The sequence below is a fragment of the Anolis carolinensis genome, chromosome 5 (assembly GCF_035594765.1).
Source record: "Anolis carolinensis isolate JA03-04 chromosome 5, rAnoCar3.1.pri, whole genome shotgun sequence".
NCBI lineage: Eukaryota > Metazoa > Chordata > Lepidosauria > Squamata > Dactyloidae > Anolis > Anolis carolinensis.
Genome location: NC_085845.1, coordinates 154,461,093 through 154,469,411, shown reverse-complemented (window position 1 = coordinate 154,469,411; position 8,319 = coordinate 154,461,093). Strand labels below are relative to the sequence as shown.

Sequence of the window (8,319 nt, the reverse complement as noted above, 5' to 3'; positions counted from 1 at the left end):
AATAAATAAGTTGAAGTCAACTTGATAGTAGCTAACAACAACATGAACACGATGGCAAACCACAAATGAACACCAGGTGCTGTAGGCTATATTTCAGAAGGAGAAACTGCCAAAGCCATCTCTGAATATTTGTTGCCTAAGAAAACTCTGAAACTCATGAGGTCACTGTAAGAAACCTCATGAATCCCATTAAGTGACATCACCTGCTTGCTGCCACAGAAGAGCCCAGATCTCATTGCACCAGATAAGTTTTGGAACTGTGACACAAGCTTTGCCTGTCAATAGCTTGGAATAGCTTCATATATGCATCAGGTATCAAACGTCATGTTATAGGGACTGTGAAGGCACGCTGGGGGATGGCTCTCTATGTGGTCTGGCTACCCTTTAATTATACCTCAAACCCCAAAGTAAACACTCTTGCAGCTGGTTACAAATAGCCAAAAATATGTCTATTGAACACAGGAAATAGTCCTTTTAATGTATTAGAAAGAATATGAGGTAAAATTGCTGAAATTATACAGAAATAAAATTATATTGATAGAGAATGAAGACTATAAAGGATAAGCACACAAGCTATGAGGAGACTATAGGCTACGTACAAGATTATGATAAGCACTATCTATAATGGCTATGAGGTAAACTATGAGCTAAGTACAAGGTAAGTACTGAGCTATAATCTATGAGATAAGTACTTCTCTATAATGGTAAGTACATTAAGCTATGCTATACTATCTATGCTGAAGATAAGTACTATAGGTAAGTATATGAAGCTATGCTGAGACTATGAGGTAAACTATACGCTATAATAACTATGTGGTAAGTACAAGGCTATGACAAGCACTATAATGGCTATGAGGTGAACTACAGTAGAGTCTCACTTATCCAACGTTCTGGATTATCCAACGCATGTTTGTAGTCAATGTTTTCAATGCATTGTGATATTTTGGTGCTAAATTAGTAAATACAGTAATTACTACATAGCATTAATGTGTAATGAACTACTTTTTCTGTCAAATTTGTTGTATAACATGATGTTTTGGTGCTTAATTTGTAAAATCATAACCTATTTTGATGTTTAATAGGCTTTTTCTTAATCTCTCCTTATTATCCAACATATTCGCTTATCCAACGTTTTGCCGGCCCATTTATGTTGGATAAGTGAGACTCTACTGTATAAGGGAAGTACAAGGCTATGATAAGCACTATCTATAATGGCTATGAGGTGAACTATAAGGTAAGTAAGTGATTTATGTTGCCTGTTTGAATTTGCCAGGTCAAAGAACCCAGACCAAATTCTAAAACCTATCTCTAAGAGGTTTTTCTCTGGAATCCCAAAGGAAGGAAAAAGCCTCTAGACTAGCTCTCAAGCTGCAGGCTGAACCATCTCATCCAAACCTACAGGGGAGTCCCAATCTCCACCCCCAAAATGAGAGCCAATGGAACAGTCCTCCCAAGAACAGCAACCAGGAAATAAGCAAGAGCAGGAAAGCCAAGTAAGACATCACAAGGACCATCATCAAAAGTAACAGTTCTGCTGCATTGCCAGTTGTATTTTTAAGATATGATGTAACCTATTTAATATGTGCTAGATTAATATGCAAATAGAAAGACCATTATCCCTTAGATTGTGTGTAGATCTTCAATTTTGCAATTTATGGGTCTCTGCGTTTGAAAACTACATACCATATTAACTCGAATCGAATGCTCAGATTTTTTGGCTAAATTACATCGGCAAAATTGAGTGGCACATTAGATTTGATGATGTGTTAGATTCGGTTATGTAGACCCATCTGCACCATTGAGCAAGACATCCTGATTGGGGATGGAGGAGGAAGAGGCGACAGTGGCCTGGAAAGACTGATGGGAAGCTGGCTCCCCGCCAGCCTTTTTATGGCACCACTGGCTTCTTATCAGCTTTTGCATGGTCACCGCCATCTTCCCACCAGGCCTGGCAGAGGGGCACACCTTCCTACCAGCCTTTTTGTGGCCACCACCACCACCTCATTATATTCCAACAGAAATCCTCTTTTTTCTTTTTGTTAATGCACACTTTCAAAATTGAGATGCACATTATATTCTATGGCACATTATACTTGAATAAATATGGTAGTAGGTTGAAATTGTATATGTCAGAAGAAATTGTGTATAAAACAAAATGCAGCATGGTGATGTAGTTTGTGTATTGGACTATGATTGTGGAGATCAAGGTTTGAATTTTGCTTGGGCCTTGAAATCCACGGGCAAATCATATTCTCTAAACCTTAGAGGAGAGTAATGGCAACAAATCTTACAAGAAAACCCAGTGATAGGTTTGCTTTAAGGTCACCATAAGTCAGAAAGACTTGAAGGCACACAGTGATACATGGAGTATATACAGGATTACAGTTTTAGCTTTACTGACAGTTTTTGCTTGTGATTTTTTTATTGCTGAAGGAGGGAGGAAGCTTAGTCTGTGGTGATAGGGCTGGCCTCTATGAGCTGTTCTCTTTTGACTTCTGGGATGTCAAAGCTAAAGAACAATCTGCACAGTTAGTGCATTTACACACACCACTTGTTTGTCAGTATAAGAGTGCTAATTAAATGCCGCAACTGTTCATCTGCAACCAAGGACAAAAGAGTATTACAGAAAATGTGGGAGGAGGAAGAAGAGGAAAGCCTGTGCTTGTGCTTTTCCTCCAATTTGCTTTAATGATCAAGCTCACAAAGTATCCACTCTAAGCATTTTGTTTTGTTTTGGTAAATGAGCTTGTCTATCTTTTACTTCGTAGGATTTTATTGTCTAAGCAATATTGCCACATTAAGGTTTGCTGGCTTGTAATGAAAATAAACCTCCATTTCTTTTGCATAGGGCTTTAAAAAAAAACTAGTCACCTTTCAAAATAAACTTTACTCAAAAGTGATTTGCAAAAGCAGAAAAGCTTTCACAAGTGCAGCAAAAAATATAAGCAAAACCACTCATTTTCATTTCAATCTTAAAAGGAGTGGATTTAATTGCTCTTTCTGCAATGTGTCCTATTGAATGGTAAGATGCCAATTACACATTGAGGCCACTATGTGGTTTTCATTTTCCCTGTAGTGTCCAGATGCATTTTACACTCCACTAACGTTTTGATATAAATCTCATATCTGTGTATCTATTTGCCATGACTATTTCAATTATCCATTAGATATGGATAGCTCTGATATTTCAAGAGTGTTACCTTTTCCACTTCCTTCTAGGAGGTATCTCCTTCCTCTTTTCTCATACCTTGGCCAGTACAAGTATTATGTACCACAGCCCAATGCAAGTGAGTTTTGACCATCCTGTTGAACTCTTAACTTATCTTCCAGTAGTAAGGGTATTTTACATTAGACAATTATAGCACTATATTTCACTTTAGCTACTATGGCAACAAAATATGGCATCCTGAGATTTGCAGTTAGGGGAGAGATAATTAGGATTTTCAAGCAGAAAACTGTAATGCCACACCAAATTACAAATCCCAGGATTTCATAATATGTTTCCAAGGCAATTGTGCTATTGCTATCTATGATGAAAGAGCCTCAGCTAAATCATGGATAGGAATTGTGCAGACCATGGACCACAGGTAGCATAGTAAGTTGTCCTGAACTTCCCCATCTCCATCAAGATGTTCAGCCTCAAAACGAGAATCACACTTGTAGAAGGCACAGGAAAGGCAGTTCTTTGTTAAGGCAGTTCTTTGTCCCTGTAAAATAACCTTTGTGAAAACTGGGAGTGAATTTGTTCACTTCAGCTTTTGTGGGGTGGATACAGTGGGAGCAGCCTGTAGAGCTCTGGGTGAAAAATGGAGTGGACCTAGTTCCTTGATCCTGACTTGTTCCTTTGTTCCTGGTGATTGCAAGACAACACATATATCTTATAAACAGCACAGAGGGGGAATATTACATACTGATGTCATGTAAGAACAGATGCTATATAAGGACTCCCAAATACATTTTGCTAAGGGTTTAAAATAAAAATCCTTCATATATCTAAAGTACTGAGGTTTGATTTGTTCCTCAGGTGGCTTATTGTGTCTATAGTATAGTTAGAAATAAATAAAAACTGTAGATAGTGCTGCTATCATACTCCTATTTCAGACATGCCTAGACTGTTCTTATGTCTAAATATTTGATCAAAGATTAATGGCTTGATAGTCATCTGCACAGAAATTTTATATGAATCTCTTGTATGCACAGAATACCCTAAGTAATTTGGAAGCAAAGTCCAGTGAAACTACTCACTTGCTTGAATGAAGGAGGCCAATATGAATGGAGGAACCTTCATCTGTGCACTACTGTTTCCCAGACAATGTATACTGTTGCATCGAGTGCTTAAAGCATGCACTGATCTTCTACCAGTCTTCATTAATGACAGTAAATATTCATGCCATTGGAACAAATTGGCTTCTGTCCCCCATATTACCTTTAAGCAATTGCACATTAGTCTTGGTTAAAAGCAAGACCTTGGGCTGAAGTAAACACCAGACCAACCAGGCACGGATACTATCAGAGTATGATGTTCAGGACAGTGGGAAGCATATTTCTGAGTACTACAATGGAAGGAGGTAAAAGAAACATTTGGAAGATGGATAGAATGCTTTCATAGAAACAGAGAATTCACAGAATTATAGAGTTGGAAGAGAACACAAGAGCTATCCAGTCCAAATCCCTGCCATGCAGGAACACATAATCAAAACACTCCCAGCATATGCTCAATAACCTCCAGAGAAGAAGACTCATTTGGTGAAGAAAGGGCAAGAATGGGCTATATCCTCAGATTCAAGATCATGCTTAGCAAACAAAAAACAAAAAACCCTACCTTCCCCATGTGCATCCACAACTAGTTGTGTCCAAAAAAATCCTTGGAACCTGGTATTTTAATTCAGAGATGTATCATGTTAAACTGGCTCTGAACTGAAGTTGGCAGTGGCATAATCCAAGAATATAAAAATCAATGTAATCATTGTCTGACAAAGTATGACCATATGTTCACACAATCCTAGAACTGACTCCTTTTATAACAAAGACTATTGCAATACTCACAAGTTATATGTGGCAGTGATATGTGTACCATTTCTGTACCTTCTTGTCTCCAAAAATGATAACTCCTTTCTAGCTAGCATGGCCAGTGATGGCAACTTATAGAGTCTGTCCTGCCATAGAGTGACTCATGCATTTCAAGGTATTGATTAGCAATGAATGTCATTGTGTATTGTGCTAATTCTCTTGTGTTTTTTCCCTCCTAAAGTTACTGCCAAATTTTTATACAAGTAAGGGGAAAAAAAGCTTTGAAGAAATGTTTTCCTCATAAGCCTTCAATGCAATAACTAACAAACTCCTTTCAGGTGATTTTGTAACAGGTCTTGGCAAATTAAGCAATCTTCTTCAAAACAATGGAAAGTAGTTTGGGTATGTTTGAATCCAAATTCCAGTTCAATCACAGTCCTAGTGATAATATTATTAAAAGTACAATAAAATATATCCTCTTTTCCTGCCTTTCCCCTCTTCTTTCCCCTAAATTTTCTTACTAATAGCAGACAGGGAAGCTATGGCATAGACGTATTATGTCAAAGGTCAGGAGTCTTTTACTCTCCAGATATTTTGGACTATATTTTCCATACTATTGTGACTTGACTTGCATGGCCAGAATAGTCTAGCCATTCAATAATTAATTCACTGAACTGCCTACTTCTTCGTAAGCTCTAACCTGAGGTAAACCTGTATACACATAAATCCCAAAAGCAAAGCATTGTGTATTTTGCTAATTCTAAGTACATAGGAAGGATTTTTAGGAATTTTTAGGGATTTCTTTTCTTTCTAGAAATAAAATCTCCTTTAAATTCCCAAAAAGGTATTCCCACTGGCCCCACCCTGTAACTTCTCCAGGAGCGGCAGCATGGCACCATTCCTACCAAATGTGAAAGATGCAGACTTCCACATCATACAGCCTCTATTATACTTTCTTTACTAATAAAAAAACTAACAGCAACTTCTTCCAAAGCTTTTGCATTTCTTGTTCTCACAACACACTGGAAGAGGCCAGCAGTCCACCATCCACAAGTAAGCATGTCCTCTTATTAGAAAAACGCTCCTGTATGATCCACTGGAAAAACATTTTCAAAATGTATTGCGGGAAAGGCATGTTTGGAAAAACACAATATTTTTGAGCATATTATATTATTTTAAGTCTTAGCAGTTCAGAGCAGGCCATCAGCTTCACTGATTCAGAAAGGCAAGGTGGCCACAGCCCCAAAATAAGGGCAATGGGACAAGGGGAGAAGGATGACTTCAGGTTAGGCAGATGGGTGTCTGGCAGCTGGAGAAGATAGGAACTGGGGCTGCTGGCCATGACTTGATGTGGCCAAATTATTATTATTAAATGAAATTAAGAAGGCAGAGAGATTGCAAAGGATAGGACTTATAGAGGAAGGCTGATAGAACTTGGGTTGATGGTGTTTTCTGTTGGTACACTTCTTTTGAGGAGTGTTAACAACAATAGTCTTTTATATCCTGATGGAGGTTGGAGTTAGAGAGAGACAATGGGTTCTGTTGGCTTGGGAAAGCTTTCACACAAGCCCAATAGCTTTATTATTATTGTTAGGTAGCAATGGCTAAATTATTCTTATTATTAAAAGAAATTAAGAAGGCAGAGAGCACAGGGAGAAATATAAACAATAGAGAGAATTTGTGATGGCAATGCAAATGAAAGAAATCATTAGGTATTGGTGGTAAGTTTAGGTAGGTAGGTAGGTAGGTAGGTAGTTTTCTGAGAGTGAGGCTTTGCTGTTTGCTGGAATACTTATAATAATTATTAATAATAATCTTTTAAAAGTACTTTCTGAAAGAGAGGAGGGAGGGGAGAGAAGAAGCAAAAGGCTTTAGTAAAGGGTAAAAGCTCAGAGTCACCCTAAAAGAAAAGCACACCCACCCACCAGCACTTTTCAACTCCCAGTCCCACTAAAGAAAGAATCAAGAAAATAAAGAAAAATAAAGGAAAATCAAAAAGATTCAATGCTAGAAGCCAAGCCAAAAGCTAAAGCTAAGAGCAAGCAGCAAGGTAATCCAATTGAAGCACATCACTCTAGAGTCATGACACAACTGTGAAATGGAGGCACTTGTGCCATTAAATAGACACAACTTGATTAAGACATGTTGTGGCTTTCTTCCATTCAGATTGGCCCAACAGGCAGGGCTCACAGGGAAACCCCGTGAAAGCATGTGGCAGCCTCTCCGTGAGCCATGTCATCTTGAATATATTGTACTCCAAGGCTGGAAAGCATCTCTGTACTTAACATCACACCCCAGTCCAAGGTGAAATAGCAAAGCAGTTTATTGATGATTATATATGAAAAGCAGATCAGCAAAATAGAATAAAAACCAAATTCAAAATGTTAGAAATAGTCCACAGAATTTAAAGTACAAGAATAGCATCAAAAACCAGGAATAAATCCACAACATGAGATTCAGGAACAATCCTTAAAACTTGGAAGCATAGAACATGAGCAACAGGAAACATGGAACTAGAAATCCCTTAGCAGGCTTGATTTGGCAAGAGATGTATCCTCAAAAATCAATGTTGACCAAATTGCTAATATAGACAGAAAATCATGCCTTCTCGCCTGAAAAACTGATAAGAACTTTTTGGCTAACAAGCATCTTGAGCTTTGCAAACTCTGTTGAGCTGCCCTGTGTTGACGAAACGTAAATCTCATATCTAACTGCTCATTAGACTGAGCATCTGGAATCTCCTCCTCTCTGCTTCTGATCTTCCTTCCCTAGAGAACTGCCTTTCTGGAATGTGGCTTTCAGACAGAGACTGCTCAATTTTAGGACTTAAAATCTCTTGCTGACTCTCCTGCTGGCCTACAGATCCAGGATCCCCACTGACCTCAGGTGCAGGGACAATCAAAGGCTAAACTACAACAAAATAGAACAGAAGGTAGCCATGACTGAGAGCCATGTGGTCCATCTCAGTTGAAAAAAAACATGGTGGGAGTCCGAAAAAGCTGAACAAGCCAAAAAAGTCGAAGGCAAACAGCCAAAAAGAATCTGTGCACAAGCCTAATATTTATACTACAGTTTAAAGTATGTTTCTACTATGCTATACAAATGCTTGATCATAGAATCACTAACATGGGACCAAAATGAACATTGAAGAATGATTTTGGTCATTCTATTGAGTTACCACCTCAATAGAAATTCTGAGTGGGATTCCTCAATTTCTGGGTGAGATTCCTCCCTTTGGAATGCACATTTCTGAACACATTTTGAACAAATTTAGGATTATGTTGACATGCAAAACATTTTGGACAGAAT

General features: G+C 38.2%; 1 long non-coding RNA gene across 1 annotated transcript in view; it reads left to right on the top strand.

Annotated features, from left to right (window-relative positions):
• The first annotated feature begins 374 nt into the window (after positions 1–374).
• LOC134299537 (uncharacterized) overlaps positions 375–8,319 on the top strand; it is a 31,103-nt gene continuing 23,158 nt past the window's right edge. Inside the window, exon 1 of the long non-coding RNA XR_010006756.1 lies at positions 375–1,493. This is a non-coding gene — a long non-coding RNA (uncharacterized LOC134299537). The remainder of the gene's footprint in view (positions 1,494–8,319) is intronic.